Here is a 23,865-nt window from a genome sequence, read left to right on the forward strand (position 1 = left end):
GATTTATGTTCAAATTTTACTTCTTAATAGTTTTAGAACAGTCTACCGAGTTGCGTATCATTGAAGCGCAATGAACCATACTAATCAAAATTCAATTGAGACTAATTAAGTGGAATAACCCTTGTTCCATCTTCCATCTGGAAGAAAGAATGCGTTATCTTGAACTGATGTTATTCGATGTCATCTTGTTCTTGATTTTACGTTTACAGTGCTATTAATGCTTTTCATGTTTGCCTAAATCACTCTGACAGAAACAAACGATGGCAAACATATAAAGTGCTTCAGTACAATAAACTCACCTCTTCAAATCTGGAAAACTAATTAACTACGCGAAAAACACAGGAACTGTAACCAGGAGTTGACGATGTTTGCTAATACTCAGAAGGAGACACATGTCTGTTGCTGGAAGCTACTACAACCGATATCACTATCACTGTAAATTCCGCCCGCCGGTCTGGCTGCTGCTTCCACTAATAACGCTGATGAATCGGGCTTGGCGGTTCCGATGATACAAATGACGTTCATGCCCATGTCACGTCATCAAGAAAGCCGACGACGGGCGCCAACCAAGTGTGGCAATTATTGTGCACTGAACTGCAACCGACGACGGCAACGACAACCACGATCCGGGTGTGGAAGGTCTCTGAAAATCACCGGGGAAAAGAACAAACAAATGAAGCGTTATAGCAGCGACATTAAACAACTTTAAAGGCTAATTTTATGGCATCTATCTCGACATGTATGAAGGGTCAAATTCGCTAATGCCCGTCATCAGCGCACGAGCAAGATGGAAAGTTTAGTAATGAGGTAAATGGGATTTTTACACCGGCGGGAATAAATTAATAAAATTAATAATAAAAAAATATTTAAAAGCATATAAAAATGTCGAAAAATAAAGAAAACTAATTTCTTTGAAAATTACACAGTAATTGTTCTAAAACTTGTACATGTAATGAAATATATTATCTACCTTAAATTTATATTTCTATCGGGTTCAAAACCTTTAATTCTTTCAATCTTTTATCATTATGACCTTTAGTTTTTGTCACAGAAGCAACATCGTCAGCTAGATTTAATTTCGCCGAATTTATTCATGCCAAACTGGATTGTGATCTGCGATGCAGCAGCGCTGGAACCTTGCTCATGAACAAAAAATGTTATGAATATGCATGAAGACAAATAATTTTATTATTAGCACATCAGATCCACTTATCCACTACAAATGCGCCCGTCGGCCATTGGTCGGTGGTGAGCTACAGTTTATTTAACATCCTACACTCACTCACTCATCAACTAACTCCCAGACCGGTCATTTACATAATTGGCCGGCGTCGTACAGTTGAATGTTAGTTTGTCGGATGGCTTAGCGCCGGGTTACTAAACATGGAGGTCTTGGGGTCGTCGCATCATGCACGAACTTAGACAACATAACAACTCATCGTGTTTGGATGCAACTTATTTCACCGACAATCTGCTGGAAAGCGTTATTTGAAAAAGACTGAATCAGCATTTTTGACCAGATAGCGTACTGGATGAATATTGAACACTGAACACGCGATCAATAGACAAACAGACATAACACTTGAGATTATTTCACCGCCATCCGGTACGTGAAGTCGATGTAGGGAACATATACCATTTATTATGTCTGTTTGGCTGTGAGAAGATATCCAGTGGACCAGGGAACGTACGCACACTCCCAGCTCGCAAGTGCATCTCATACTATTGACAAAAAATAACGTCCGAAAACTGCTAGACATGCCTCATAATTTTCAGATAAAGATTTCTTTGTCTTTGATAAAGAGATTTTCAGCCCTAGGCTCATCATCTATCTTTACGACGCAATACAAAATATTTTCTTACATTTATGTTATATTGAAAATGTACTATAAAGACAGCAATAAATTGATTTGATCCTTAACACCGACTTTTAGGATAATTCAGAATTTCTGATTTAAGTTAACTTTCCATAACCCCACTGCCGCTAACCGCAAGTCACTCTCATCTGTATGTGGATGTCATATAAGAGAGAGATAAGTCAGACTTACGGTTGGCGGCCCAGTAAAACGTTATCAATATAGGTGATAAACAATTTTCCTCCAGTAATCCAACAACCCCCGCATTCCAATTCAGACGTTCTATTAGAAACAGTCATTCAATTTATCGGCTACGCGTTCATTGCTAGAACAAGAAAAAAACTTTCCATTCTCTTGAACTACCTACGCTCTATGGCTACCCTTAGACTCAATACTCCCACGCTGCAATGTAGAATGCAGAAATAATTGTTTTGATTCACTCCACCTTCAGACAATTTGATATAAATCTATTTCTGTGCATTCAATGGAAACAAATCCTCTTGGAAACGGCGGAGAAACAAATCTTCAATAAACGTTAAATCTCAACGGACTTCCCCAGGCTATTTGATGAGACATATTTACCGAGCAATTAGGAATCGAACGATACTCGATACTAGTGGAAACAACATATTCAGGCGGGTAAAAAAAACATTAGCACGGTGACTATATCAACTTAAAATGTAGTTTGTATTAATTCTGATTTAGCCAGTCGACTAATGGGAACTGCTTGCGAAGCTAATTCTTTCGATTATGCTTCGTGACAGCAGATTGAAGCTATACCTATAGAGGTTTATATTTATTTTGTCACCAAGTAGGGTAGCAGGAGCATTTCGGACCACTGATTTATTTTGAACACTCAGATAAGCAGAACCCAGGAATAATAGTGCTGAGCAATGGGGCCATACACTTTCGATGGTCGATGGTCCAACAGTTAGTGGTCCGAATCTCCCCCCACTGCTCTAAATGGTAGATGGAAACGACACTAATGAGCCAGAACAACGTTGGCGATGACAGCTACAACGGAGCTCGTCCAACAACGCTGTGAAGCTCGTCCCTCTCAATCGGTTGCTCTTTTGAGCTCCTATCGTCACGAAATGTGCGATAGAACCTAATCAAGCGCGGAAAGTATCCAGCCGTAGACAAACACGATTGCCTAAAGCTATTTCAGTACAACGGTATGGTACATATATGTCCATAGGTAGACCGCAAAACACAAAGGACTGCATGCGGGTGGATTCCTGTCACGTAGGACGTGAACCAAGATTTATGCGCTTATGCTACTTATATCTCTCTGATGTATATACCTTCATACGTATGCAATGCTCAGTGAACGCTGGCACAAACTTCATCATTATTTCACGACTGCGGACATCGGGAGCAAAGCGATGGCTAAAATGAAAGACTCGACAAATCGCGACGGCTCTTCAGTTGCTATGTTGAACGGCCTTGACCAATAATTAATTTTGCATTCACAGCTGCCTGGAAGATGGTTTTACAGCTCTTGAAGGCATTGCACCAGTAGGATAAAATAAGGAAATAATCACGCCAGGATATCATGCACATATACCACCTGCCATTTTGGTGAGACAGGAAGTATAGCAAGTTTATTCTGACTTTATTCTGACACTGGATTGGCAACTGGCAGGTCATCGATAATGAAAGGTGAATAGGCACTGGTTTCGAGTGGAGAACTGGTGATGCATTTTCAATGTCAAGTTCAATGTAGTCCGACAACTTGACGGATCAGGGTACAGGGAATAAGAGAATAAAACAAATAATGTCGGTCTTAATTAACATCAACTGTCGTAAATTCAAAACTGAAAGGTCATAATTGATATAGGCTAAATGATTAAAAAATGATGATATTTGAGTTCTCGTTGAGCAAGACCAAGTCCTACTCCGTAAAGAATTCCAAAACTCTGAAAGCAATTATTTTTCAAAAATTTATAAAAATGTTAATTTCGCCAAATTTTATATAGGGGGAAAACACCAACTGCTGGCAATCTAAGCCTTTCGCCAAATTTGATGTTGTTAAGTCACATATCAATCCCGCAGATCAAACAGGCTGTTGCTAAAATGATCGTGTTGGTCGAGTGATGTGCAGAGAGATAAAAATAAATCGTAGTTAGCAGTGCGGTAAGATGCGCGACTATAAAGCAAGACCATGCTGAGGGTGGCTGGGTTCGATTCCCGGTGCTGGTCTAGGTAATTTTCGGCATGGAAATTGTCTTGACTTCTATGGGCATAAAAGTATCATCGTGTTATAGCCTTATGGTATACGAATTCAGAAGTGGTAACTTGACTTAGAAAACTTGCAGTTAATAACTGTGGATGTGCTTAATGAACACTACGCTGCGAAGCGGCAATGTGAGGGATGTAATGCCAATGAAGAAAAAGAATAAATCGTAGTTTGAATGATATGCGAATAGTTTTCTTTATTGATATTGAATTGGACGTAAATTTGCTGTAACTTATGATTTTCTAAAAATAACGATAACCTAGCCTAGGCCAATGACAGTGGGCTCTGTCCAAGCAGGTCCTATTAAAACGAACGGGCGTTGCTCAAAGCACACTAGCCCAGCCCAGGAGCTTCGAAAACGGTAACGTCGACAGACACGAGCGGAAATCGAATCAAGGGCTGACAGTTGAGACATTCAACTCCTAGAGTAAAACCGGGTCCGTCTTTAAATGGCCTGTTTTTTTTTACAAGAAGGCAGTTACGCACGACCCAGCACACGTGCTTAGTAGTTGCCAACCCTAGTAACATTTTGGTTTTATGCTGGTTTCAACACACTCTTGTAGATTAAATTATGAATTTCAAGACCGTTTTGAAACTTAGAAAAGTTACTTGGGAAGCTACCACACGGAAGTGTACTGGAGTGTCGGACTCGACCAGTGAAGGTAATACTGACTAAACTCTCCTGGGCTCCACCCATCATTTCCCCCAGGAACTGCCTCCCAGCATTACTTCTGACGGATAGGCAGTAATTACTGTACTCACTCACTCATGCTCATGCTCACACTGGCACTCATCCCATATGATGCTTACTTGGGTGCTCTCTCTCTCTTCTAACACACCCTGAGACTCTCTCTGACTCACTATATGAGTATTACTTGGATGCTCACCACTAACATACCATGCAATTCTGACTTGGATGCTCTGCTCAGTCTACTCTCCTCTGCCATGCCTCGAGGTGTCGATAGCGATAGGTACCAACAGTCCTATGCTACGACCCTCTCACCTCGGCATGTGCAGTCCATACTAACACCTACATTCTCTGCAAGCTGCAGGCAATCTGAGTGGTTGCAGTCAAAACTGCGTTCAACTTTTCCACCGCTTGGGCAGTATCCGGGGTTGTGTCCCGACCGCAAACGTCTAGCATGGCTCTGCTTTCGACGTCGAAACGAGGACATACGAACAGTATGTGCTCTGCAGTTTCATCAACACATGGGCAGTCAGGGCAGACGGGGCTCTCCGCGTGCCCAAACCTGTAGAGGTACTGCCGGAATCAGCCATCCCTAGTAACATTTTGGTTTTATGCCGCTTTTATAACACTCTTGAAGAGTAAATTATGGTCTTCAAGAGCGTAATAAAACTTAAAATGTTACTTGGATGGCTTGACACTAGTACCTAAGAATAGATACGGCAACTGCTGCCAGTAGCCTACGTCTACTCGCACACACCTTGGAACTGTTGGACATCATCCTAGATAGTGCCGCAACAGCAGTCGTAGCCTTCTTGCACGTGTAGCCGACATGGCTGCCGAAGCTCAGCGTGTCGTCTATTACGACCTCAAGAAGCTTCAAACTCCGCATTGATGCGATCGCGACTTTACCCACATGAATTACTGCATGTTGAAACAACTTCTTATGTTGAGCGAGCTCCAGGCCTCTAGCGCTCATCCATTCCGGTACCGTGCTGATCACGTATGCTGCGGTCAGTTCTACTTCGGGAATAGACTCCCCGTAGACTTCCAGCGTTACGTCATCGGCGAAGCCGACGATCTTAACACCAGGAGGGAACTTTAGCTTCAGAACTCCCGCGGACATAAGGTTCCATAATGCCGGGCCCAGTATTGAACCTTGCGGAGCTCCTGCGGTATATGTCCCAAATGGAAACCCCGAAAACAACGCCAGAACACCGAGATGCAGCAGAAAAAGGAAATCCGTGACAGCGTTTCATACGCTGCTGTAGTAGTGAAAGTTTTTTCGGACAACATCGAATATGAATTGGAGAAGGCGCCCGAACTCGAAGTGGATGTATCTAGCCCAACGATAGAAAAACTTGTTAGAAAACAAGCAAGTGAAAGCGATGGCGATACTGAAGCGTGTGTAAACCACCCGCCGAGTGTATGTAGATGCAGAAGATACAGGAACTGAGGACCAGTGGATGTTGCAGCGAAGGAAAAAAAACAATACCCCGGGTCAAAACCCCAACCTTCACACTACCTAGGAAAATGTATTATTGATCAGCTGCCTTCCGTTCCGTAAAACCGTGGCAGGGATTGGGGAACGCCCAATCCAGCCGTCTGGCTTACGCCGATCCCGCTCTGAACACCACGGTGTCAACCCCCGCATCGGTGTCAACCCCCTTTGCATCAGCAAAGATAACCATAGGATCAAGAAGGTGACTATTCCAGCTGGACGAGTAGCGAAGTAGTCGTCTTGGAGAGCGATAACGGTACGCCAATAGTCGGCAAGTAATAGCACAATACGATGGAGATAGAGTCTAGTGGTATCCTGCAACTCGATGGCATTATCAATTTCACCAATGGACTGGGCAATATGTCAAAAGACCTGAAGCTGAACTTCTTCAAGCTTCACAATTTGGTTCTTGTTGCAAAGCAAGGACAGGACAGACTGTGCCAGAGCGCCAGCTCGAACCTTTGGGGGAGACGCCTATGGTGGTGATGGCCAAAACAAGAGAGGCACAGGGTTTTCCCGAGCGATGTCCAACGAGGCTGAAGACGATAATCGAAGTACTATCCCGCACCACGGCAGCGAGGGTAGGAACAGATGAGGAGGGTGTCGGTGGAGGAGCTTATAACGGTGGCAAATTCTCTCGACCACAAAAAAGCACCTGGTCCGTGACGGGTCGTGAACATAGTGAAAGCAGTCATAATGACCAATCCGGGCATGTGCAGGTCAGGGGAAGTCACCAGGAGACCCATCAGCGTACAGACCAATCTGTCTAATAGACACGGTAGGGAAGCTACTGGAGAAGTTGATCCAAAACAAGTTGTCGCTGTACGTGGAGGAGGCGAAAGGATTATCGAGCGAGCAATTCGGCTTTCGGAGAAAACAATCTACTCTGGGTGCCATTGAATCGCGGTTGTTGACACAGCAGAGGTCACCATCGAATACAAGCGACGCGGTATACGCTACTGCGCAGAAATAACACTCGAAATGCGGAATGTATTCAACAGTGCGATGAAGATTGCGAACTCGTTGCTTCAACGGGGAGTACCGGGAGGCTGTACAAAATTCTGGGAAACTACTTCCAGAATCGATTATTGATCTACGAAACAGACGACGGCTTGGTTTACAGGCAGTGAAAGTCAAGGCAGCGGAGGAGATGACTACGTCAGTTCAGCGGACGATGGAAGCCAACCAGCCCCCACCTTGAGGGAAGTTAAGGATGCCATTCAACAGCTAAAGACCAATAAATCAGCTGGTAAGGATGGTATCGGAGCTGAGCTCATCAAGATGGGCCCGGAAAAGCTGGCCACTTGCCTGCACAAACTGATAGTCAGAATCTGGGAAACCGAACAGCTACCGGAGGAGTGGAAGGAAGGGGTTATATGCCCCATCTACAAGAAAGGCGACAAACTGGAGTGTGAGAACTTTCGAGCGATCACCATCCTTAATGCCGCCTACAAAGTGATATCCCAGATCATCTTCCGTCGTCTGTCACCATTAGTGAACGAGTTCGTGGGAAGTTATCAAGCCGGCTTCGTTGACGGCCGCTCGACAACGGACCAGATCTTTACTGTACGGCAAATCCTTCAAAAATGCCGTGAATACCAGGTCCCAACGCACCATCTGTTCGTTGATTTCAAGGCGGCATACGACAGTATAGACCGCGTAGAGCTATGGAAAATTATGGACGAGAACAGCTTACTGGGGAAGCTTACCAGACTGATCAAAGCAACGAGGGATGGTGTGCAAAACTGTGTGAAGATTTCGGGCAAACACTCCAGTTCGTTCGAATCGCGCCGGGACTAAGACAAGGTGATGGACTTTCGTGCCTGTTGTTCAACATTGCGCTAGAAGGTGTCATGCGGAGAGCCGGGTGTAACAGCCGGGGTACGATTTTCAACAGATCCAGTCAATTTATTTGCTTCGCGGATGACATGGACATTGTCGGCCGAACATTTGCAAAGGTGGCAGAACTGTACACCCGCCTGAAACGTGAAGCAACAAAAGTTGGACTGGTGGTGAATGCGTCAAAGACAAAGTACATGCTTGTGGGCGGAACCGAGCGCGACAGGGCCCGCCTGGGTAGCAGTGTTACGATAGACGGGGATACCTTCGAGGTGGTCGAGGAATTCGTCTACCTCGGATCCTTGCTAACGGCTGACAACAACGTTAGTCGTGAAATACGAAGGCGCATCATCTGTGGAAGTCGGGCCTACTACGGGCTCCAGAAGAAACTGCGGTCGAAAAAGATTCGCCACCGCACCAAATGTGTCATGTACAAGACGTTAATAAGACCGGTAGTCCTCTACGGACATGAAACATGGACAATGCTCGAGGAGGACTTGCAAGCACTCGGAGTATTCGAGAGACGGGTGCTTAGGACCATCTTTGGCGGTGTGCAAGAAGACGGTGTGTGGCGGCGAAGAATGAACCATGAGCTCGCCCAACTCTACGGCGAACCCAGTATCCAGAAGGTGGCTAAAGCCGGAAGGGTACGATGGGCAGGACATGTTGCAAGAATGCCGGACAGCAACCCTGCAAAGATGGTGTTCGCTTCCGATCCGGCAGGTACGAGACGGCGTGGAGCGCAGCGAGCGAGATGGGCAGACCAGGTGCAGAACGACTTGGCGAGCGTGGGGCGTATCCGAGGATGGAGAGATGCGGCCTCGAACCGTGCATTGTGGCGTCAAATTGTTGATTCAGTGTTATCTGTTTAGATGTTAACTAAATAAATGAAATGAATGAAACGACGGCTTGGTTAGCGCTCACATCACGGCAGGTGTGCCGCAGGGATCAATTCTAGGCCCATTAATGTGGAACGTGATGTACGATGGCGTCCTGAGGTTGAAGCTCCCGCCAGGAGTCAAGTTAGTGGGATTCGCCGATGACATTATTATGACCGTGTACGGAGAGTCCATCGAGGAGGTCGAATTGACTGAAACATATTCGATCAGTCTAGTAAAGGAATGGTTGCGCAGTAAGAAGCGGCAGTTGGCGCATCATAAAACAGAGATGATAGTCGTCAACAACAGGAAATCGGTGCAGGAGTCGACAATTGGAGTCGGTGGTTGCAACATCACCTCCAAGAGCTCTCTGAAACCATTGGGGGTGATGCTCGACGATAATTTGAGCTTCAAAAGTCATGTAGACTACGTCTGCAAGCGCGCGGCGACGGCGATAGCGTCACTATCAAGGAAGATAGCAAACGTTTCTAGGGTGTGTTCCAGCAAGCGTAGCAGTTTCCATACTGCGATACGGAGGTCCAGTCTGGGTGTCGGCGTTGAGCGCAAACTGCAACGTGCGAATGCTGAATAGTACTGATAGGCTAATGTCATCAGCGCATATCGCACCACATCTCGTAAGGCGGCATGTGTACTCGCGGGCATAATGCCTGTCAAACTGGTGGTGGAGGAAGACGAGGAGTGCTACGCCCTCAGGGGTACCGGTAATGCTCGAAGGAATATCAAGGCAGCAACGGTAGCCTAATGGCAGAGGGAGTGGGACAACTCGGCTAAGGGAAGGTGGACCCATCGTATATTCCCAAGTGTGTCGGCAAGGATAAGCAGACGTCATGGAGAGCTAAACTTTGACTTGACCCAGTTCTTAACAGGCCACGGATGCTTCAGGTGGTACCTGCACAGGTTCGGACATGTGGCTTCGCCCGCCTGTCCGCAATGCCCAGACGTGACAGAAACGGCTAAGCACATCATGTTTACATGTCCCCGTTTCGAAACGGAGAGGGGTGCGATATTGGAGGCATGCGGAATGGACACTACCACCGATAACATCGTCAGAAGAATGTGCCAGAACCTAGAGCAGTGTAGAGCGGTCGCAAATGTGACGTCCAGGATATCCGACATCCTATATCGAAGTTGGCGTACGGCATAGCAGCATGCCGCCATTGCGGATAGCGGACCATGAGCACTCCGCCGCGGAAGATATATGTCGATTATGAATGGGAACACCAGTGCCAGCTACCAACGTCGTCAGCTTGCGGCGACCGCGTAGCCGCAGAACGTGGCGAAACGGCCGGTTTCGAGGAAGCTTCCGCTTCTGGCGAACTTTACGTCGGGGTAGGATAGATCCGCCGTCGGGGACTATCCGAGTCGTTCGCGATCGTGACCGAGACGGGAGCTAAATGGTTCAACGAATAAGGTGGGAGCTGAATGGCTGAAGGGCATCAAAACTCGGTTATCAAAGTGGGCTATGCCCACCACCGCGGACCAGCTGAGTAGACCGTAGCGGAAGTTATCTCCACCCGGAATCTTTGGATCAACCTCGGTACTCGTCCGGTCACCCGTTGAGACAGGTTGTCGGTTACGGGGGAGCCTCCGACGTCGGTGAACTCCCCGTCGGGGTAGGATAGATCCGCCGCCGTGGACTATCTGAGTAGCTTGCGAGTACGTAGAGAGCTAAATGGCTCAAAAAACAAAAAAGCAAAGCATTGAACAGGCAGACTATTGCTGAAACAATCGTCAAAAAAAATTATTTAAGCTCTGTTAGTGGAATGTCTTGAACTGTCTAATACGAGTTTAGTACTTTCCATTTAATTCCACTACGTTTTGTTATCTTTACAGATACGTATTTCGACCTCAACTGTGAGGATTTCTTCAGTGTCTCCTACTTCACTCGACTTTGTCGAGTCGAGTCAAGTACGAGACACTGAAGACGGCCTCACAGTGAAGGTCGAAATACGTATCTGTAAAGATAACAAAACGTAGTGGAATTAAATGGAAAGTATTAAACTCGTCTTAGACAGTTGAATCTCAAGATGTTTCTCAAACAAATTTGTTTTATATGGAGCGTAGTTGAAAAATAGGCCAAGTTACAGTTGAAATGTAGAGTCATTGAGGAATAAGGAGTTCCTCAAACAAATTATTTAGATACCTAATAGCACGGTTTTTGTATGCCGCGATTGCCGTGAACTAACAGATCGTATAATTAATAACAAGATATAGCTACAATATTGTAAGAGTCTTAACAGTACTAGTTTTGATTTTTAATGAAATAATGCATGGTATTGCCGATAACTTCTTATGCTTGCTGGTAGATACAATGACTTTTGTTACCCAATAAGCAATTTGCGAGAAGTATCTTTGCCTTGCATCAATTATGCACAATTCGAGTTTCGCAGCGACCCGTTCCACGAATTATTTCTCATTAACATAAATTTTACCATGAAATTAGTTTCCTCGAACTAAAATGAAATCGAAACTAACAAAACGTCTGTTAAATGCCACCTCCTACGACAGGCCCACACATTCCTAAGCAACACGCCAAACCTTGAAAGCTCCAGTTCCTTCTAGGTGTCTCGAACGGCAGAACAACTTTACAAACATTTCTCAACTCAAACACCAAATTTGTTTTGCGCATTTAGTGCTTCTGCAAATATTTGCGAAACCATTCACTCTTTGCCAAACCACCATACCACCGTCAACCATCATGGGACAGAATCGTACATGCACTTCAGAACGTACACCTAAAGTGTGCTTTTCAATTGAATTTAAAAACTTGTTTGCTTGCTGTGCCCGGGGAAAACCTGCTCGTGGGTATGTGCACCGAGAACCGACCGATCTCCACGATCGATCGGGCCTCACGGGCGGGCATATCGACGCTGCAGAATGTGCTATATTCCGGCTGTACCGCAGAGCATTTGAAAAGTTGTCTTCCTTGACGGAGAGGAAAATCTTGCGAAACACTGTACCTATACGCTGCTGCGAGTTGGCAAACCGCTAATCTGCAGGAAAATCACGCCAACGTCCTCCCAGTAATGCGATGGAACTGCACTGCACACCCAAGGTCGCCCGCCGATGGGGTGGTTGGAAACTAGGCTTTATCATGGGCAGGATTTCTGCCAGTGTGAATTGTTCGGAACGAATTTGATTCGAAAATAGCACATTTTTCAGCATTAATTTTGAAATGAAATAAGTGAAATAGGGATTCAGGTGGATTCAGTTTTTTTTAAGCAAATGCTTTGTCGTTTGTTTAAATTTGTTTAGCTAATAAATGCTATTAAATGAGAGCTGCAAATAATTCCACGATCATGAGACCTTTTGAACGTCTCTACATTAATGACGCATTTCGCGCCAAATCGTATCCGGAGCTAGCAGCACCCTTAACTTAATGAAACTTTGTCACAAAAAGTCACTTTGAATACCTAGTTTTCAAAAAAATAATCTAGACAAAACATTGTTGTATGAGTGAGCATGGCAAAATTAGCCAAATATTCGAATAAAATATTGAAAATAATTGCAAAAAAACTTTTTGGTTTGAATGACATTAGTTAGGAGTTAGGAAATTATGTTCCCAGCCCGTCCATTCATGGGCACTAAAACCAATAGAAGACAATCTCGTCCACTTGCATCAAAAAGGCCTCAAATCATTCATCGCAGTTGAATTCTATCCGCCAGTGACCAGCAGTCGTCCCGGTCCTATAGGATTGTTGTCGGAGAAGGGGTCTACCGATGTCCTGTCAACGGCAAGTACTACCAATTAGGGTTCCTAGTACCGACTCCTTTTTGTGGTACCGGTGCTACGGTACTGAGAATGTACAGTACCGGTAGTACCGGGAAAATACCGGTACTAGAGTATTTTGATTGATGTTGGATTTTGATCTGAATAATTTGCTCCTTTTACCTTAAATTTATAATGACTTAGATGTACGTTCAGTCATGTAGGGTAAGACGGTATAATGCGCCCCACCTGGCCAAAACGCCCCCCTTTGATTTCTAAAAAACTATAACTAATTAAGGGTCAAAAACAGTTGGTACCTATAAGTATATGTAAACCCATCATACTATGTGAATGTGGAAGTATTTTTGTATTACACAATGAAAATAATAGCAAAATACAAAAAGTTACAGTTTTGATGTAACTTTTCATGTTTGTTTGCTCAACATTCTGGAGCGACTCTGGCATACTGTCCGCAAAATTTGCACTGCAACACTCAGTTGGGCAACAAAATTACTTTTCTCAGTGGTTAATATGATATAAAATTGCTTCCATCTTCAAAAATTTAACGATTTTCGAAAACATGTTTCACTGGCCAAAACGCCCCAGTGTAGGCAGGACGATATGCCCTTACCAACTGGACACAAGCGCAGCGAGCCTGCAGCAGTTGCTTCCAAATTGTATGGAAAATATTAAAATGTAATTCACACCTGCTTGAATGGACCTATGTTGGTTTTTTAATGTCAAGCGCATAAGGATTTGTAGCCTTTTTATTATGGGATTGATAAAATACTAATGAAGGGCAATTAAACGTCTTTGGTTGAGGTGGGGCGTATTGCCCAGGCACATTTTGAAATCCATTTTCACGACTTTTCAAAAAAGCTTTATTACGTGTTAACTGAAATATTTTTATATGACTACTCACGGGCAATGCATTTTCGACTTCCTGGACTACCAAATAACACAAAGTTTGCATAAATTGCGTTGAAAAGTAAAAAGTTATCAAGGAGTTGTCTTAGGGGGGGCATATTATACCGTCTTACCCTATAGTATACCGTTTTCCGTGAGAGGTAATCGCCGCCAATTTACCTGCGGATTAGTTTCAGAATTAACATTTTTAAAGGTCAACTGCACCTGCATTCTGTCTAAAGTAGTAATTAAGAAGGTGTTGATGAAGTAGATCCACACAAAACATATTTTAGTCACAAGATAAAGATTGTAGTTTCGCTTCGCCTTGTTCTGCTGTCCGAAACATGTTGGGTACAGAGTTTTCAGTGATGAACTTAGGATAGTGAGGACAATCTTTAACTAAAATATCGTTTATCCACAACTTCTTATCAACTTCATTGCTGAGAATACTCATCACATCATGTGCAATAGACCTCCACAAACGCCAAATCAGAAATTAAGGCCGGCGCACAATGGATCCGGAAGGCAATCCAGAAAATTGACATACATGCAGTCAAACGTAGCAACGCACAATGCATCCGGAATGAGTTTGCGGATTGTACTAAACGCAAAGTAAACCGCAAACCTGTCCGCACCATTTGAACAATCTCAAACTTTGCGGACAGGTCTGCGTCAAAAAAATAAACAAATCACAAGAAAATGATGATTCATTTTTACTTCCACTGGAATCTCAATTGAAAATTTTAAGGAGTTAAAACTTAAATAAATATGTTGAATTTCTATGTGAAAATGTAAGTATGTTTCTAAGGAAATTATAGAGAGATGTAACGGGTAATTCAAACGAATATTGTCGGAAAACTTTAAGGAAATTTCCTGGGAAATTGTAAGAAATGTTCGTGGAAAATATTGTATGAATTTTTCAGGGGAAATTGTAAAGAACTTCCATACGAAATTGGGAGGAATTTCAACGAAAATGGAAGGAATTTTCTTCGGGCGTTTATAAGAAATTTCCATTAGCATCTGATAGGGATTTCCATCGAAAATTATTAGGATCCTTTGGAAAATCCTCCAAAAAATCCTCCGGAAGTTCATTCAGGAATTCGTCCGGTAATTCCTCCTGAAATACATCCAGGAGTTCCCCTTAAGTTTCTCCAGGAATTCCTCCGGAAGTTCTCCAGGAATTCCTCCAGAAATTCCTCCGGACGTTCCTCCAGGGATTCCTCCGGACGTTCCTCCAGGAATTCCTCCGGAAGTTACTACATGAATTCCTCCGGAAGTTCCTCCAGGAATTCCTACGAAAATTTCTCCAAGAATTCCTCCAGAAGTTCCTCCAGGAATGCCTCCAAAAGATCCAACAGGAATTCCTCAGGAAGCTCCTCCAGGAATTCTTCCCAAAAGTTCCTCCAGGAATTTCTCCCAGAAGTTCCTCCAGGAATTCCTCTCTGAGGTTCCTCCAGGAATTCCTCCGGAAGTTCCCCCGGTAATTCATACGAAAGTTCCCCATGGAATTCCTCCGGAAATGCCTCCAGGAGTTCCCCTAAGTTCCTCCTGAATTTCCTCCAGGAATTCCTCCGGAAGTTCCTCCAGAAGTTCCTCCAGGAATTCCTCCGGACGTTCCTCCAGGAATTCCTCTGGACGTTCCTCCAGGAATTCCTCCAGACATTCCTTCAGGAATTCCTCCAGGAATTCCTCCGAAAGATCCACCAGGAATTCCTCCGGGCGTTCCTCCAGGAATTTCTCAGGAAGTTCCTCCAGGAATTCCTCCCGGAAGTTCCTCCAGGAATTCCTCCCGGAAGTTCCTCTAGAAATTCCTCCCGGAAGTTTCTCCAGGAATTCCTCCGGAAACTCCTCCAACAATTCCACCGGAAGTTCCACAAGGAATTCTTCCGGAAGTTCCTCCATGAATTCCTCCTCCAGGAATTCTTCCGGAAATTCCTCCAGGAATTCCTCCGGAGGTTCCCCTTGAAATTCCTCGGGAAGTGCCTCCATGAACTCCCCTCGGAGTTTCTCCAGGAACTCTTCTGAAAGTTCTTCCAAAAACTCCTCATATATTTCCTCCGGAAGTTTCTATAGGGGATCTTTCAGGGAATTTTCTCCAAGAATTCCTCTGAAAATTTCTCCAGGAATTTCTCCGAAAGTATCTCCAGAAATTCCTCAAGGAATATCAGGAAGAATTCCTCAAGAAACTTTCGGAAGAATAATAGAAAGAACTTCCGGAGCAATTCCTGAAGGAACTTGCAGAGGATTTCCTGAAGGAACTGCCGGAGGAATTTCTGAATGGACTTTCGGAGGAATTCCTGGAGGAACTACCGGAAGAATTTCTGAATGAACTTCCCTGGGAATTCCTGGAGAAACATCCGAAGGAACTCCTGGAGGAACTTCCGGAGAAATTCATGAAGTAGATTCCAGAGAAACTCCTGAAGGAACTTCCGAAAAAAATCCTGGAGGAATTTGCGGAGGGATTCATGTAGGTTATTTCTGAAGAATTCCTGGAGGAACTTTCGAAGGTATTTCTGAAGTAACTTCTGTAATTTACTGTAATTTCTGAAGTACCTAAGTAATCCTGAAGGAACTTCCGCTTAAATTCCTGAGGGAAGTACCGGAGGAATTCTCTGAGGATCTTCCTGAGGAAATCCAGTAGAATTTTTCGGAGGATTTCCTGCAAGAACTTCCGGAACAATTCCTAAAGGAACATTCCCCCGAAGAAATTCCTGAAGGAAAGTCCGGAGAAATTCCTTGAGGAACTTCCGGAGGAATTCTTGGAGGATCTTCCTGAGGAACTTTCGGAGGGATTCCTGAAGGAACTTGCGGAGGATTTCCTGAAGGAACTTCCGGAAGAATTTCTGAAGGAAATTTCGGAGGAATTTATGGAGGAACTTCCGGAGGAATTCCTGGAGGAACTTCCTGGAGGAACTTCCGGAGGAATTCCTGGAGGAACTTCCGGAGGAATTCCTCGAGGAACTTCCGGAGGAATTCCTGGAGGAACTTCCGGAGGAATTCCTGGAGGAACTTCCGGAGGAATTCCTGGAGGTACTTTCGGAGGAAATCCTGAAGGAATTTTTGGAGAAATTCCTGAAAGAATTTCTGGAGGAATTCCTGAAAGAATTTCTGGAGGAATTCCTGAAAGAATTTCTGGAGGAATTCCTGATGGAACTTCCGGATGAGTTCCTAGAGGAATTTTCAGAGTATTTTCCGAATAATTTTTTGTAGAAATTTCCGAAAGAAGTTCTGTAGCAATTTCTGGAGGAGTCCCTATAGAAACTTCAGAAGGACATTTTTGTGGAATTTTCAGAAGTATTCTTGGAGGAACTTCCGGAGGAATTCCTGGAGAAACTTCAAGAGGAATTTTTAGAAACTTCCGAAGGAAATGTTTGAGGAATTTCTGGGGGAATTCTTGGAGGCAGTTACAGGGGAATTCCTGGAGGGACTCCCGGAGGAATTTTTTACAGGAACTTCCTGAGGAATTCCTAGTTGATTTTTTGGAGGATTTTTCGAATGATTTTTTTGTCATAACTTCCGAAGGAACTCCTGTAGAAATTTCTAGAGGACTCCTTATAGAAACTTCAGAAGGAAATTTTTTGAGTATTTTTTGGGAAAAACTACTGAAGGAACTTCCAGAGGAATTCTTGGAGAAACTTCCCGAAGTATTCTTCAAGGAATTTCCGAAGAAATTTTCAAATAAACTATTTATAATTTATGTGGAAATTTCTGAAGGATATCCTGTAGAAACTTCCGGAGGAAATTTTGAGGAATTCCTGGAGGCACTTGCAGAGTAATTCGTAGAGGAAATTCTAGAAGAATTTACGGAGAAACTTCTGGATAAACTCTCGGAGAAATTTCTGGAGAAAGCTTCAGAAGAATATGTTGAGGTACTTTCGGATGAAGTCTAGGAGGATTTTATGAAGGAACTCCTGGAGGAGCTTGCGGAGGAATTTTCGGAGGAATTTCTCCTGGAATGACTTGTGGGGAACTTGCGTAGGATACACCTGAATCAATCACGATTTTTAATTAATTTCCATCCTCTAATGTCCAAAAATACAGTTTTAATTCTCCTTAAATTTTAAGAATACTTTAATAACTTGTCTAAATAAATATAAGCTCAAAATCTCGAGCGCCAGAGATACATATATCCATTCCGTAATAACTTATTTGAAACACAAAAGCGAAAAGAAAATGTTAACTGCTCAACTGTCAAAAACCGTATGCATTGTGGGTTGCTTATCCGTTTTGTATTTTAGTTCAAAACGTATCAAACGGATTACAAAACGCAAACTCAAACGTAAACGCAACGTATCCATTGTGCTCCGGCCACAATTGTTGTTATTCCACAGGCAAGCTAGTGACCATTATAGGGCACTGCACGGACTGCTTTGTCTCTTTCTCGCTGCAAAGAAGTTAGAAAACAAGGCCAGTAGACGTCAATTTTTTTGATGAACGAAAGAGAAAGAGATGTTTCCGTGCAGTGCCCTATGGGGCCCTATAGCGAGGAAGAGACAAAGCAGTCCGTGCAGTGTCCTCCGAGAATTCCAAAGAATTTCCTTTAGAAATCTCGAAAAATTGCCCTTGAAAATCTCAAAAATTTCCTGAAGAAGTTCCGAAGAATTTCCCGTGGAAATTCCGAAGAATTTCCCGTTAAAAGTTCGAAGAATTACCCGTGGAAATTCCTAAGAATTTCCCGTGGAAGTTCCGAAGAATTTCCCGTGAAATTTCCGAAGAATTTCCCGTGGAAATTTCGAAGAATTTCCCGTGGAAACTCCGAAGAATTTCCCGTGGAAACTCCGAAGAATTTCCCGTGGAAATTCCGAAGAATTTCCCGTGGAAATTCCGAAGAATTTCTCGTGAAAGTTCCGAAAAATTTTCCGTGAAAATTCCGAAGAATTTCCCGTGAAAATTCCGAATAATTTCCCTTGAAAATTCCGAAGAACTTCCCGTGAAAACTCCGAAGAATTTCATTTAGAAATCTCGAAAAATTGCCCTTGAAAATCTCAAAGAATTTCCTACAGAAATTCCAAAGAATTTCCTACAGAAATTCCAAAGAATTTCCCGTGGAGATTCCGAAGAATTTACCGTGAAAATTTCAAAGAATTTTCCGTGGAAATACCGAAGAATTTCCCGTGGAAATTCCTAAGAATTTCCCGTGGAAATTCCGAAGAATTTCCCGTGAAAATTCCGAAGGATTTCCCGTGCTAATTCCGAAGAAGGTTCCGTAAAAATTCTAAAAAAAATACCTTTAGAAATCTCGAAAAATTGCCCTTGAAAATCTCAAAGAATTTCCTGAGGAAATTCCGAAGAATTTCCCATATAATTTCCGAAGAATTTGCCATGGAAATTCTGAAGAGTTTCCCGTGGAAATTCCGAAGAGTTTCCCATGGGAATTCCGAAGAAATTTCCGTGGAAATTCCAAACATCTTCCCGTGGAAATTCCGAACAATTTCAATCAGAGTAAGCTTTTAACAATGTTCTAACCCCGGTCAGATCTGCTGCAACATTTTCTCGACTTCCCTGGTTATACTTTGACCACTTGAGCAAGCCACATGATACTTATACAAATACATGAAGGATACTTGGCTTGCAAACGTCACAGATAATAACGCTGGAGCTGTTTTATGAACACAAAGCTACGTAGTGACGATCCCAGTAACACAAGGAAGCCATAATCAAGGATAAATTATCAAAACAGCTTAGGTGATTTTGTAAACAAAAATTCAAACGTTGATTAGCCAAACACTTGAACCAACTCCATCACCAATTAGCTGAAACCTTCCACTATCTGTTTGGTTTCAATGGTTCGCGTAGGTGTATTATCGGATTCGGAAAATCTACATAGGAATCTTTGTTTACAAAAACAAATTGAAAATTTGTCCTTGAATTGATCAATGTCGTCTTCTTCTTCAATGGCTTTACATTCCAACTGAAACTCGTCTTGCTTCTCAACGTATTCTATTAGCATATCCGTAGTTATAAATTGAAAGCTTTTTTATGCCCGCCATTGCATGAGTTTGTATCTTGTGTAGCAAGCACTATAGATACACTACGCCCAGGGTGTTGAAAAAATTTTCAACCCGAAAACATCCTAAACACCGGCCCGAGAATCGAACTCACCATTTCCGGATTAGCAATCCAACGCCTTTGTTCTCAAGGCTATTGGAAACCCCAAAACTACTGGAATTGAACAATGTGTTGACTGGAAAAATATTTCTCTTAATTGGTAGACTCAACCACTGATATTATATTGTTTTTCAATTTTAAATTATTGTACTGAATGTAAGAATGGTTTAAACATGTTCATTTATTTATCTACTGACGAGTAATTTCCAAAAACTTTATGTATCACTGCGCATGAATACAAGAATCCAATATTAGCTTTAGATATCAGTCAGAGAATCAACAACTGCTAATCGAATTCCGTCAGATGCTGGTAGTTGAGTGTTTTCTGTTTGCATTAGCAGCTCGTTTGTCCGAAGAGTCCCCTCGAACGCGGCGTTTGCCATTACTCATTATGACTTGTAGAATGTTGAGGCGCAAGTACGCAATTAAGACTAAATGATATGACGTCAGTAAGCCTCGCTTAGGTTATTCAGACCTTGATCTCTAGCGATGTCAGAATCAGGTAAATTGTGTAGATTTTTTCTCAAGTATAAGTCAGAATTTGACGTAAGAGAGCATTCCACAATAAATCATTCTACATGTGCAGACAGATGATGCTCTGCTACAGAAGCATCACGAAAATCAATCATCACGATAACTATATTGCGTTCGTACTCATATGACCGCGCTCATTTCTTGAGTTTGAATTATTGCATAACAATGACGACTGAGGAGCGCACTGAGTTGATACTGTTGTTGCTTTTCGTTTCTTCAATCATTAGTATTTTAAACGTATTTACATGTGTATATACAGAATATGGACAGCAATCGAGAAACCTAATAGTCAAGAGTGTCTACGGTATACCCACTTGAGGCAACGCGCGTCTGCCTAAAACAACACAAAGTCTTAGCAGTCGCACATGAAGTAGAGTGCAAAGCGCGAAATAAAACATTGAACTGATTTGTCTATATATACCACTAATAATTTTGATGAATCATTTTGTTTTTAATATTCATCTAGCAGTGATGTAGCTTCAAAGTGTTTCCAATTTAAGAATAAGTAATTCTGGAAAGACTTTTGAATGTACTGAATGCCATGGCATATTCTCAAAACGCCTTCCTCCAGTCCGAACAATAATTTTTAGATAGAAATAGATTTACAGAAATTAAAACATGTATAAGTGGTTTTCACGTTTTATGTGTTTTCCATATCATTTTATTGAAAACTTTCCATATCCGCCATTGGATTTGTGTCTTTTGTGGCATGCACAAAATCCAGGGATCGTACATGTTTCCCCTCGGTAAGATTCTAGACTCGACCGAGAATCGAATCACTATATTGATATCCATCATAATTGATGTAAGCCCATACTGTGACCTTTATTATCTTTTACTGAAACATAAATCCCTTCCTGATCCTTAACTCCAATAGCAATGTATCGAAGTTCTTGAAAAATCCATAAATATCAACGACCATTACAATCTGCAATTCCATTTTCGCAAATTGCAAATCCGAACATCTCAATTAAAAAAAAAATCTGCCATATCATAAGAAACTTGAAAAGGGCAAGACCACTCATCGAGCCGTGACCCCGGCCGTGGTTCCACCTTTGTGTACTGGACAAACATCGGATCCGGTCGCTGCTGTACCTTCAGTTTGCAATGACTTGTCACTACACGACAATGACACAGCCAACCCGGGATCGCACGAGTGACCTATACGCTTCATCAACCACCACCGCCTCTGCGTCCATCATCCAACAATACAAGAAAAAACAGAACAAATTCACCTTGCATACCGCATCCCAGCCGCAGCAGCAGGGGTATCTTCACGCATCAATGACCCGTGTCTGTCGAGTGGCTGTCGCGATACAAAATCGAAGCCCAGCTCGCAGCATTGAATGATGGCTTTGCAGATAGGCACTTCTTACCCAGATAGAGTTATGTGACGCAATTTCACAATTCAGACCGAAAGAAACGCAAATTTCCATGCTCGGTGACCGCGAAGCTCAAGAGTCGAATGTGCGGCGCGCGCGGTTGTTCAGCAGGCAGTAGTGCTAGTTGCGCTCAAGTCACCTCCATTACTTTGTAGTGAACTCTGTTTCCCGCGTACTTTACGCACTCTGTACAACGCTAAAGTATCTCTGAAGCATCAACGACGATTGGGACATACAACAAGTGTGTTATTATGATCATTATTAATACCTGCTGTGCGACGGTCAAGGTTGCCCGTCCACACAAAATAAAAGTTGATCGAACGAGGTCAAAGTCGAGTTTAACTCACTGCATTCGTTCTCCGACACATCAGCACAGCACAGGATGAGTTGGGACAGGGACTAGAAGCAAAGCATGATAATGTGGATTTTCGGGTTTGGGATTTTTGTTCGACTTCCACATCATCGTGCGATGATAAGAAAATAACAGTCATGACAAAACTTTACCAGAAATGATATAAACGGCAACGAAAGCTATTTCAATCGTAAATACGATATCGAAAGGTTAAATGGAAACTATAAAAATGAAGCCAACAACAGATTGTTTTATAATTTAAAAAATTGTAGTAATCAAAATTAATTATTTATCATTTATCAAAATTGGTGAATACCTTTTTGATTTTCTCATTCAAAAAAAGAGAAAGTGAGAAAGAGAAAGGTACAATTACCGTAACGTGGATAAGTTAGAGTTTTTTTTTCTTTCAGAACCAGTTTAGCGTATGCATTTAAACTTTAGGCGAAAATTCGAATGCGTGGGTCATGAGACCCATCGTGTCCCAAATCAACTCTGCTAATACCTGAAAGTCTATGTAGATTGCAAAAATTCCACCGTAAGAATTTTTGAAATTGTTTGACAATTTCTGGCTATGCATAAAGATTTGTGGAATGTTCGTTTCAGAAAGAAAATTGAGCGGAATTCAGCGGTATTTGAGCATGATAAAATCTGATTTATTGATTCCGAAAAATACGTTATTATTCAATGTGTGAAGGAAAAAGTGCGTAATGAAAAATGAAACGGAGTTTCGTAAATTTTATACATGAATTTTAATTAAAGCCAAACTTTCAATAAAGTAAAAAAAATCAGCTGCACCGCTGAATAAAATCCTAAGGCGTGCGTTCAAGATATGTATTGGAATTAGGGATTTAACGATACCACTAAGGTATCGATACGTTTACTTTGAAGTAGTATCGTATAAAAGTATCGATACCACTAAAAATATCGAATAAATAGTATCGATACCTACTCGTATTATATGAGTTATCATATATTTTAAGAAAAATTTAAAAACGATTGTTCTGTTACTGTCAAGTAGTTATTATTTATGCTGGACGGGACACTAAAGAGTGGAAGAATTAAGAACATTTCATTACTATTTGTTCTTCGATACAATAATCACTTACCCCGAGAGTGTATAAAAAGCTATTAAACTTATTTCAAGCGAATCATTTAATATGTGAACCAATTGCATCTTTTAATCATTAGATATATTTTCGGTATAATTCAATTCCCTAAAAATGGGAATCTCTTTGATGCTTCTTCAATAGTCCCACTGCTATACGTCTGCAAATATTAATGCAAAGCCGAGATTACCGGAGATGTTTGAGTCATTTACTATCGAGTTTGAGAATATTCCAAATGTTCTAAAATGGATTAAAGTGACCAGACTTATCTTGGGTCAATCCGTTATCAATATCTTATTTGGTTTAGTGTCAATTGGCCGAATGCCGTTTGGTCGAATAGTTGAAATACGTTACCTTATTAAGTGTGTGAAGGAAAAAGTGAGCAGTGAGAGGTAAGCAGTGTTTGTAGTGGGAAGCAAGAAGTGGGAAGTGACAAATGAGAAATGACTAGTGTGAAGTTATTAATAAGAAGTAAGATGTGATAGGTGATAAGTGAGATAGTGAGTAGCGAGCAAGATCATCTCTGAATGAAGTATTGACCATAAGAAGAGAACCCCCTCACGAAGAACAAACAAATAGAGTTCCCTCTCTACACCACGGCAGGCTACTGATACTTCTGCCAGTAGCTGCAGTTCTCTTTATTCAACAATAGGTATCTACAATACATTCATAACAATATTCCTTAATCTACCCAAGAGCAACTACAACCAACTGGCGCCTACCTCCTATCTATCTTCGATCTACAGCGA

General features: G+C 42.4%; 1 long non-coding RNA gene across 2 annotated transcripts in view; it reads right to left on the reverse strand.

Moving 5' to 3' along the window:
• Positions 1-303: 303 nt before the first annotated feature.
• LOC134202518 (uncharacterized) overlaps positions 304-23,865 on the reverse strand; it is a 71,297-nt gene continuing 47,735 nt past the window's right edge. For both annotated transcript variants that reach the window (XR_009977251.1, XR_009977250.1), the window contains exon 3: positions 304-643. This is a non-coding gene — a long non-coding RNA (uncharacterized LOC134202518). The remainder of the gene's footprint in view (positions 644-23,865) is intronic.

Source organism: Armigeres subalbatus, unplaced genomic scaffold, assembly GCF_024139115.2.
Source record: "Armigeres subalbatus isolate Guangzhou_Male unplaced genomic scaffold, GZ_Asu_2 Contig1252, whole genome shotgun sequence".
NCBI lineage: Eukaryota > Metazoa > Arthropoda > Insecta > Diptera > Culicidae > Armigeres > Armigeres subalbatus.